Consider the following 11,534-nt stretch of genomic DNA (forward strand, 5'->3'; position numbering starts at 1 on the left):
GAATATTTTTATACTGAGCTACTGATCTGAAATATTGGGGAGAAACAGGAAAAGAAAGGTTATAGCTGAGCAGTGATGTATTGGTCTGTCAGACTGACAATGTGTCAATTTCATATTTGGTACTGTAATCTGACACAAGCTAGGGAGAATATATAATTGATAAAATGCTTTCAGACTCTATAAACAAGCATCTTGGTGTATTTCTAATTAGTGATTGATGTGGGGGTGACCATTGTGGATGTTGTTATCCTTGGCAGGTGGTCTTGGATGTTACAAGAAAGCAGGTTAAGCAGGTCATGAGGTGCAAGCCTGCAAGCAACTCCTCTTCTGCTCTAGTTCATGACTTCAGCTTTCTGCCTTGAGTACATGCCTTGACTTCCCTCAACCTGAAGGTGATAAGGAAGTGTAAGTTGAAATAAATCCTTTCCTCTCCAATTAGCTTGTCTTTATCACAGTCATAAAAATCTGAACTAAAACATGTCTAATGACTTTATTTTTTCCAAATTAGCTTTACAAAACATCATAATCTGAGTGTGAACTAGCAGTAGCCTGGTATCTTGTTGCAGTAGGCTTTAGATCAAGTGCCAGTGTTGCTTGTGGATGCCATCCTCAAGCCACGGTAAATTCCACAAACACACACTTACTATGCAGCTCAGGTGAAACAAAATAAAAATAATTTTTAATTGCTTTTGATCCTCTGCTATTTAAAAGAGAGAAATTTACATCACATACCCAACTGGATTTCCATCCATCCTCTAAACTGATCTCTTATGGTTGCTGTCTGTTGTGATATTCTATTTCCAAGCTCTTGGTGTTTCCAATGTCACCATGTCCTCCATTATTATGTGTGTTGAATTCACCAGTCTCAGTTTCCTGTTTATGTCATCCCATGTTAGACTTCCTCACCAGTATTTAAACCTCATGTAGTTATATACATTATTTTATTCAACCCGCATTTTTCTCTCTCCCCAGACCTTCATTGTTTGTGTTTCTGTATTCTGCAGTCCATAGTTCTGTGGCATATATTTTCTTCCTCTTGGTAAATTCTACTCCTCCGTCCTACCCATTTTAACTAAGTCCATCTCTATTCTGGAGACTCTTTCCCCTGTAGAATTCAAGAAGCAGCTTTTCCAAAGTCCAGGCATTTCATTAGAGCTGTAGTCCACGTGTTCCCCTATTGTTTCAATTGTTGGTGTTGCTGCCACCTTCTTCATCCCAGAAGTCCTCTACTTGGATATTCATCTCCTGCTATTCATTGTTCTGCCCAAATTTCTGCACATACCACCTTACTCTGTTTCAGCTTCTGCTTTATGGCCACTCTCAACATTAGTTCTGTTTATTTAAACTTAATCCTTGTATATATGCTTTTAAGCTGATGTGCAGGTGTATGAGTGTACACACATATGTTTGTTGTCAGAGGACTATTGTGGGTATCATTCTTCAATTTCTGTCTACTTTTATTTTTGAGACAAAAGTTTTCATTGGTCTAGAGGTTTTCAATTAGGCTAAGTTAGCCTCAAGGGTTTATGTGTCTTCACTTCCACAGTGTTGGGGTTAAAAGTACATAAAACTATGATGACCTTGTTTTATAGAGGTTCTAGGAATTAAACCCAAGTTCTTGTAAAGTGAGCACTTACCAACTATGCAATATTACTCATCTCCAAAATTTTAATTTTCTCCTTTCAGCACAGCGTGTTCTGCTGTGGGTCTTGCATCTCCAGAGACTCTCTATTTTTATCTACTTTCAAGCCTTTACATAATCCTGGAGTCTCTGCTGCACATATTTCCACGGCCAGAGTCTATCTTTCATCGCCATTCTTGCTAACAGCCTGAGCTAAGCAATGGTTCCTCATGGTGTTCTGTTCCAACTTCGACATTTGAGATTTTACAGATGTATTAATGTCTGTGGGGGATTTCCATTCCATCAACACTCACAAGATAGCACTGAGATTTTTGAAATGGTTTAGAGGGCTTGTCCCCCTTTCTACTTTTCCGGTCTGCCATCGTTACCACCTGAATATCAGCAATTCATGGTCTCATTCCTGGCTTCTCAAATATCTTAGAAGTTCTCCCATTGGAAAGCATTCAACATGTTTTATTTCACCTACATGTCTAATTTCCTCTCTTCCTGGAACTTTTTCTCAAATATTATTTCTTCCATAAATTACTCTTGATGAAACCATTAATATCATCAACTGCCTTTCTTGCTTTTGATCCTCTTCTCTTTCTGCTTTTCATTTTCTTGTAGCTCTAGCTTTTAACACATTGAATACAGACTGTTTTTTGGCTTAATATTTCCCCTGATTAAAAAACGTGCCTGACATATGTAGGATGTTAGGCATTGGGAAATATTTGTTTAATGTTAAGTTTTTTTCACACATCATATCTTTAGTTCATCTTCAAAGAAAGATATTGACCTCTTTTCCATGCTGAGAGGGAATACACAGTTGCATGTAATGGTTATTGTGTCTACAATTTTCATAATCTTGCAAGGGAAGCATGTGGTAGACTTCATCCTAATTAAATAACAAATTGAATTAGTTGTAACATCTTTATGGTTATGAACCTGTCTAGGAACTCATGGGTGATTAGTTTATAGAAGGTAAAATATTAAAGAAAATTTGAAGTATGTGTTAGGGTTTCCTAAGTAGAAAACAAAGCAAGGAATTTGTTATTTCCATCTATCTATCTATCTATCTATCTATCTATCTATCTATCTATCTATCTATCTATCTTTCTTTCTATCTATCTATCTATCTATCTATCTATCTATCTATCTGTATTTATATATCACCAATCATCTATATATTTGTATGAATGTATTTGAGTGTGTAGGAATAATATTATTCTTCTATGAGGATCCTGAGATGGAACTCAGTCTTGACAACTTAGCCAATTTCCAGGGCATTTGTTTTGTAATAAAACTTCCTGAATCACGAGCCCCAAATTTATATGCTACAATATTAATTCAAAATAAAAAAAAATCACACGTGAAAAGTAGTTGGGCCAGAAAGACAGAATTCCTAAGATGAGACATGGAGTCTGTTTCCTTTCTTAGCTCTCACATCATCAGCATGAAAAAGGCAGATTATGATAATCTGAACACTAGATATGAAATATCAGAGAACTTGATTTTGGATATGGCAGGCCCCATATCTCAGATATAAATGTTGGTTGTCCCATACGTCTAGATAATAGTCATTTGTTGCAGTAGCTTAAACTAACTTAGAGATGGTTTCTTCAGATTTGGAAAACCATGCACACCCTTGTCTCTTTATCTTAGTAGGACACAAAAGTATATTTTGTTATTGCTATTTCATATATTAGGAATTATCCATCATGGGAGTCAGTTTACTACAAAACTAATGAAGGAGCAGCCTTGGAATTCTTGTTTGTGTGGCCCCATTTAAGACAGATTTTTACCAATGTATTCAACAAACACATTCTCTTTGGGGATGAATACTTTAGAAAGAATGCATATTATTTATTTCTTCATTTATTGCGGTGAATTTATTATTTATTTCAGGAAATGATTCTGTTGTACCTTTGTGCTCATTCTTCTGATACAGTTCATCTTGTGTATATGCTTTCTGAGAAGATTATTTGTTGGGAGCCACCTGGAGGCACAGGTGGTCCTGCAGTTTGGAGGTAGCCACGTGGGGCTGAGCACCCCTGCCTGCACCCTTGCCTGCACATGCTCAGACCAGCAGAGTGGCATTGACCAATCGGGACAGCGTTCAGGCTGCTCCGCCGTTTAAAAGCAGCTGCCTCGGGGCCCAACGCTCTCTCTCTAAGCTTTCTCTCGTCCCTGCTCTATCTTCCCTTCCCCCAATTTTCCTCAAGGAAATGCTCCAAATAAAGATGTGACCAGAGAAGGAATTCTCGTTTTTGGTGGCGTTCATTCCTGCGGGACAGGATGGCCCCCCGCAACTGGTGCTCGAAACTCCGGGACGCTGAGGGACCCTGACAACTACGCCGGGGGACCCTGAGAAGGAAGCGCCCAACAACGCGCTGAAAGCCCAAGATCAGACACCAGCACAGAGAGCCTTGAATTTCAGAACTCTGAGAACATGGAGCGGTGAGTGACGTCGGTTGAAATCCCCAGAAAGGGGAGGAAAAGAAATGTAAAAAGGAATTTCAAAGGATAGGCCTAAATAGAAAAGAAAATACAAAAAAAAATCAAAGTTAAGGTATCTGAAAGAAGGTACAGAAAGCAACGGGGAAGAAAAATCCCTTAAGTTCAGTGCAGGAGGAATGTAAACAGCAGCAAAAAAGGCGAGGTAACTAAGGCGGGACTTTGAGGACGATGGGGTACGGGAGACCGCGGCTTCCGCTCCCTCTCCGTCCACCTGCGTACTCGCTGTTAGAGACTGGAGGCAACAGTCTCGTAGGGAGGCGAGCTTGATCACTGCCTTCCCTGTTCTTAAAGAGCCACAGAGCTTTTGGAGGTGATTTTCGCCTAATTTTGTTAAGAGAGCTCAGTCTCTGGCTCTCACGTACAAAAAACTTTAATTTTTTGACTGAGAAAGACAAGCTGCTTGATCGTGCTGAGAGTGCTGGCGGCAGCCGGCCCGCCTTTGAGCGGTAATGCCTGATTAAAAACACGGAAGTGGGCCAGGCACGGTGGTGCACACCTGTAATCCCAGCTACTCAGGAGGGAGACGCAAAATTGCACTCTCCAGTGCTAGCTCGTTCGGGAGGCATGGCCATGCTAACCAGTTGCTGGCGGGAAATTTGCTGGAGTCCGCAGAGGCCTGCGAATAGCCAGGTCGCGGGCGGGCTAAAGTCCGTGTGACATCAGAGGCTATATGTCCCGGCCTTCTGGCGGGGCTATGGTTTTTGGAGGACTTTTTCAGCACCTGAGCGGACTCGCCTGACTGAGGCGGAAGCTGCGTGGTGAGCAGCGGCGCCATAGAAGGCAAAGAGGAGCTGAATCGGCTCTGCGGAAAAACTGTGTTTCCATAGCAACATGGGCGAGCGGGGAGGTGAGTTCCCAGAGAACGGGGCTCTGCGCGCGGGCGGACCGGGCAGGAGAAGCCCCTCCACGGGTGGGCGGATGCCCCCCCTCGCCGGAGCTTGGAAAAGGCTCACAGCCGGCGGTGCGAGTTCATTGCCTGAGGTGAAACGGCGAGCCCGCGCACGGCCCGGGGCGGAGCCATGCCTTTGGGCCATGCGGAGCGCGCCATTATGGGCTTCAGAGGCGGAGCTGTGGCAGCCGCCGCTGTCCGCTGCTGCCGCCGCCCTCAGCCAAGGTCGCCAAGAATTCAGTCAGATAAAAACATTTGTCGCCAAAAATTCAGTCAGATAAAAACATTTATCCCCCAAACAACGTCCCTTTGTCAGCAGGAAGTAGCCAGATGATCGACGTCCATTCTCCCTCAAAGAACTGGTCCTAATTATCATAATAAAGGCGCGTCAACCTGGTTATCATTACCTATTGCCCCTGGCAACGGGTGAAATAAACAATGTTACCTAGAGGTTTTTCCATCTAAATAGGGGAGCTGGAGAGATGGCTCAGAGGTTAAGAGCACTGACTGCTCTTCCAAAGGTCCTGAGTTCAATTCCCAGTGACAACTGCTTTGGTTTTTAGACATAAGAGGGGGAATACACTACCAGTGACAGCTTCCCCCAGAGAAAGGATTTCTCTTGCATTCTATACACTTAATTTTTAATTCAAAATTTTGCTGGTACAGGCAAACAAGATTTGCTTTTTGAAACAGAGACCTACAGGTCTCTAAGTTCAAAACCAGCCTACTTCCAGTACTGATTGTGCTGAATTTTTACACTGAGAGTTTTTAGTACTCTTAAATGTTAATTTGGGAGGAGAGTTTTGTTTATGTTTTTCTAGGAATGCTGACATACATCTGGATGCCAGCGAGACCGACCAGAGAGATAAAGAAGATGACCCAATGGATGCTGAGTGTCCTGCTGTAAAAGATTCGTGCGGAGACAGCAGAGATGACCTTCTGGGCAGTGCCAAGAGCAGCTGTTTCACACCATCAACTTGAGCAACACCCTGTGCAACCTCTTATCTCTTACTCTACTTTGCCTTTTCCTTCCTTAGGAATGGGTGGGAGCAGAGATATCCTTGGCATGCTGCGTCTAGGTGGGGACCAGATTGGAAAATAGTTTTGCCTTATTGCTCTTAAAGACAATAATTAGGGGGAGATGTTGGGAGCCACCTGGAGGCACAGGTGGTCCTGCAGTTTGGAGGTAGCCACGTGGGGCTGAGCACCCCTGCCTGCACCCTTGCCTGCACATGCTCAGACCAGCAGAGTGGCATTGACCAATCGGGACAGCGTTCAGGCTGCTCCGCCGTTTAAAAGCAGCTGCCTCGGGGCCCAACGCTCTCTCTCTAAGCTTTCTCTCGTCCCTGCTCTATCTTCCCTTCCCCCAATTTTCCTCAAGGAAATGCTCCAAATAAAGATGTGACCAGAGAAGGAATTCTCGTTTTTGGTGGCGTTCATTCCTGCGGGACAGGATGGCCCCCCGCAATTATTCAAATTCTGGGATTGGGTAAGCAATGGATAAATGGACTACATGTATTTTAAGCCTAGTTTGATGCAATTTTGTGATTCTATCATCTATGTGTATAGTTATTTTAAACAAGTTTCCAGTGCCTCATCTGTTTGATTGTAATTGATAAGGTATATAAAATCAGGAGCCATACAATTTTATGAATTTTTGTCATAGATAAATACACTCTGATTTGTGGGTGCAGAGGAAAACTACAGTGTGAAACAGAAAGTGAGGATCTAGAGTAAGGAAAAGATATCTATGACTTTTCTAATATAGAAAACTATAAAGAATTGTAAGATATGGAATATATATATATATATATATATATATATATATATCTCAATTCTTTTGTTAAGATGGAATATTGAGAAAAGATAACATATATCCACTGTATGTCACAGAACAGAGAACTATAAATAAAAATTCTGGCTAACAAGCATCAACTAAAACTTTCTTAAAAATTTTGTAGAAAGAAAACATGAAATGATAGAATCCCTAGGTTTTGCATTGAAAGAAAGGAACACTTGGCTATGTTAGTTTCTTAGGTGCCCTAGCAAATCACCACAAGGTTGGTAACTTGACATAGCAGAAAGTTATTCTTTCTGCCAGAAGTTATTCTGTTGTTTTGTCAAGGCTTGAAGTGAGTAATCCAGGGTGTGAGCAGGGCAGCCTACATGGTAGATCTGAGAATGAGTCGGTTCCTGGCTTATCTCCTGGCTTGTGTCTCTGCTGGTCCTCAGCACTCCTTACCTAATAGATATCTCAACCTAATCTCTATTTTCATCTTCTAGGTCTCTCTCCTATGTCTTTCTTTTCTCAAAACTAGCCAACAAATTACTGACAATAAATTTTAAGTTCAAGATTATTTAAGTTGAAAGTTCTTGGTCACACCAACAAAGATTCTATTTCCAAGTTAGTTACGGCACAGAACTCGGAAAATAAAGGATTATCATTTATAGAGGAACATAATGTAACAACAATGACATTACTAATAAGATGGCATCTGGGAACTAAAGAAAACCTTACTAGCCATAGAGAGTAGGGTTTGGATAACTATGAGGGGAACAAATTTTAATTTTATTCTCCTTTCTTAAAATTAAGAGGACTCAGATGATCAGAATAGGAGCATGACAAAATGGTTCACCAGAGGAATGCAATTTATATATGTGTGTGTGTGTGTGTGTGTGTGTGTGTGTAAAATATCACAACAAAGGCCATAGCTTTAAAAATTACTGTGTGCTAGCAGAAAAATGAGAAAAACATATTTTAACATTATTATCATATGAAAGGTGTTTTAAAAGCATAGATTAAATACTGTAGATATGATTCAGGTGTGTTAAATTAGTTAATTAATAAAATTCTTTGCGTAATTTCCTTGATTTGTAATATTATTGGTAATCTTCACTTTTTCGTATTTACGTACTAGCTTTTATAATGAATCTATTCTCTGGACCTAATTACCTACTTAAAATTTGTATTTTTTTATCACAAATTATATTATATATCACAAAATATATATCACAGATTATATTTTTCTTTACACTGTATCAAACTATTTTGGTCTCTTTATATTTTCATAACACATCAAAATTTTTATGAAGATCAGTTTTCTATGGTTGTGTGATATTCTGTGATATACTTGTTCTGCTTTGAGCCTCGATTTTAGTTTTCTGTTTAGTGTTATGGTTGTAATTAAAGTTATGCCCCTGCAAAAGTTTACTTGTTTTCTTTGCATGTCCCACTCTATCAGCAGTTACACTACAGAGGACGCAACCCTCTTCATCTGCTCTGAAAGGTTTACAGTTTCATGTCATGCTCAGCTTCCCCCAGAACAAGTCTTAATCTTCTTAGAATGAAGTTTAAATGAGCAAGCACTATTTGAGAACCTTTAACTAATATACACTTATTGCCATTTTTTCTATAATGTTCATGTGGAAAACTTCATCTTATTAGTTCATTAGGAAGCGGGTTGAGGCCAAACACCAGAGTAATCATTTGAAATGAAATTTCCTGTGTTCTTCTTTGTCTGTGTCCATAAGAATAACACAGTAAATGACAGCTGATATTCATAAGGTCGACCCACCAAATTAAGGATAGATACATAAACGATATTGATGGGTCTATTGCTTACATATAACAGATCGATTCTGCTGGTAAATTTCTAGTTCGAAACCAGGATCTCTCTCCTAATATAGTCATGGGATTTTCCCCACAACCTTAGTTGTGTGTTCCTCACTTTTTGGACACTGTTGTTCCTGTGTACTGACAGAAGGATGACTTCTCCCCACACTGTGTAATTCTGGTGAATAAAACAAGCTCTTATAGTTTAGCCTTTGTTCCACAAAGTGGTGAGAAACTTAGGAAACCGTTTTCTATAGTTAGCCTAGCTGACATGGCAAATTATCTAGACTGGGAGTCTGTATGCATGGATCATAAGTTAGACTTTTCACAGATAATGCTCAGGGACAGAGGTGCAAATGTCAGGTTTGTTAAATCAAGACCCTGTAGACACAGCATGACCTGGATCATTTGCCAGTTTCTCTAATCAAACCTGACTGATAACAAAGACCAGTAGCCACTCCTTGTTAAGTTTCTTAGCAATTAACAGTTGTGCAAACTCCTAACCTCAGTTTATGGTACAATTCAAGGCTCATTTAACTATGTTTAAGTCCTAAAATTTATATCGAGGATAAGAATAACAATTAACCAATTAACCAAGTCCAGAGAGAAACAGCTTTACGTGGAAAAAGTTTCATAGATAACCAGGGCTGCAGAAGTCATCTTGCCTCACAGGCTTGAATAAAAAAGTTATAGGCTTCCTTCAATGTGTTCTGGGGAAGCATGCAAGATAAAAAAAAAAAAAGGATTCATCTTTAGGCTTGGGATGCTTTTCAATGCCAGACCTTGTCGTCCAAGAGTGCTGAACTGCCCAGAGCTCTCCAACCCACCTATGAGTTGCCAAGGTAGATGGCTCTGCTCCCTATCACTTACTGAAGGAATGCTTTGTGACCCTGAGAAGTCTCTGTAACCTTTTTTATTGAAAGAAGTTTGTTGTTAAATATGTTTATATAGGCTGTGTGAACAAGAGAATTAGAGATGTTTGGAACAAGAGAATGAGAGCAGAAGAAATTAGAGTAAAGCATTAGAGAATTAGAGTAGAGAACGAGAGCTGGAAATAAAAAGAGCGTGACCTCAGATCCTGTATGTGAGTCTTTTGCTTCAGATAGATAGAAAATTCTGCTAAGTTCTCATTGCTTTTAAGACTTTCTTGCTGTGACTCCAGTGCAGTTCTAGGAGCTGGACTCCTAGACTGCAGTGCTTCTTCATTAATATTTTGGTGTCTACATTTAGAATAGGACTGTAAGTGTATTTAGTTCCTATAATCAGAAAAAGGACTATTCAGTAGGAGCAGGCTGTTAGTTCAAAACGCCTATCCTGTGGCTGGAGAGATGACCTAATAGTTAAGCACATTTGCTATTCTCTCAGAGGACCCAATATCCTTGGTGTCTCACAACTGTCTGGAATTTCAGCTCCAAAGGATCCAACATTCTCTTCTGGATTCTACAGATACCTGCACACATGTGTGCACATTCTCATACATAGAAATACTATATATATTGCACTGGCTGATTTTGTGTGAACTTGACACAAGGTAGAGTCATGAGAGAGGAAGAAACCTCACTTGAGGAAGTGCCTCCTTGAGATCCAGCTGTAAGGCATTTTCTCAGTGAAATGTTCAGTGAGGGAGGACCTGGCTCACTGTGTGGTGCTATCCCTGGGGTGGTGTTCTATAAGAAAGCAGGCTGAGCAAGTCACAGGAATCAAACCAGTAAGCAGCACTCTTCCATGAATCTGCGCTGTTTGAGTTCCTGTCTTGACTTCCTTTGGTGAGGAAGAGCAATAGAAACCCTATGATATCCACATAATTCAAAATGTAACAAATCTTTTAAAAGGCTAATTCTCTCTCTTTTAAAACATTAGTATCTTGATGATTTATTGGCATATAACATGAGTTATAGTTATAATAACATTACGTTGATTCATTCATTGTGTTAGTTAGGAGATGGGATTATCTATTTGCTACAACTTCTACTTTCACAATACATTTCTGGCCTGACACACAGCAGTCAGTGAGAGCCCCATCACAATGAAGATTCCTATGAGGCTCAATTGCACATAAGATGTACACTCTTTTCAGTGTAAAACAGTAAAGGTAGCTCAGGTGGAGCTTGCAACATCTATAGAGGGAAAAATCAATGTCAGAATAAATTCTTAAATGAATAGAATCTGCACAAACCCGTGTCAAACACTCCCCAATGCAGCCCTGTGAGTCCTTGCCAATCAAGGCAATGTGCACTCTGGATAGAAACTCACTTCCCATAGCTGTCCTGTTCTTCCTGTCAGCAATTCATCTTCTTCAGTTTTCTCTATCTTTGTCCATGCCTCAAAGTTCTGTGATTTGCTTAGAAAAAAAAGGTTTCATAAAAATAAACAATGTTATGAACTTCACATCTGGAAGTATAAGGGAATGAATCAAAAGAAGAGATTTTTGCTTTGTGAGAGTGGGATTTCCATTTTCCGTGATGCTTCACATCAGAGACTACAGGAGGGCACTGTAGTCGAGGTGGAGAACCAGATACTTGTCTTAAACATTTCACTGGAGTGTTTTGAATGCTGGTAAGTTAGGATCTCTCACAGAGTACCACGTTTTCTCAGTAATTCTGATGTGTCAGAAAATTCTAAACTCCTTCACCAGGTGACAGCATTGCTACAAGATCTATAGTTTGAGTACTTAGAGACTCAAAATGACATTCTGTGTCTGGAATGTGACAGCAAGTGAGACAGTGTATTTCATGGCCTTTTCCTTCCCACACATGTATACACACATTGCATTAAAATTTCATTACCTACATGATAAAATGTGCCTGCTTTTTATACATATTTTACAGTACGAATGCCTTTAACAAAATTTTTTGGTTATAAATATTAGTGTTGATGTGTGTAAAGCTTTGGAG

General features: G+C 40.1%; 1 pseudogene; it reads left to right on the forward strand.

Moving 5' to 3' along the window:
- The first annotated feature begins 4,936 nt into the window (after nucleotides 1-4,936).
- LOC148122068 (Nuclear RNase P) lies at nucleotides 4,937-5,126 on the forward strand (annotated as a pseudogene).
- The last annotated feature ends 6,408 nt before the right edge of the window (nucleotides 5,127-11,534 follow it).

Source organism: Myodes glareolus, chromosome 5 (genome assembly GCF_982192425.1).
Source record: "Myodes glareolus chromosome 5, mMyoGla1.1, whole genome shotgun sequence".
In the NCBI taxonomy this organism is placed as follows: Eukaryota; Metazoa; Chordata; class Mammalia; order Rodentia; family Cricetidae; genus Myodes; species Myodes glareolus.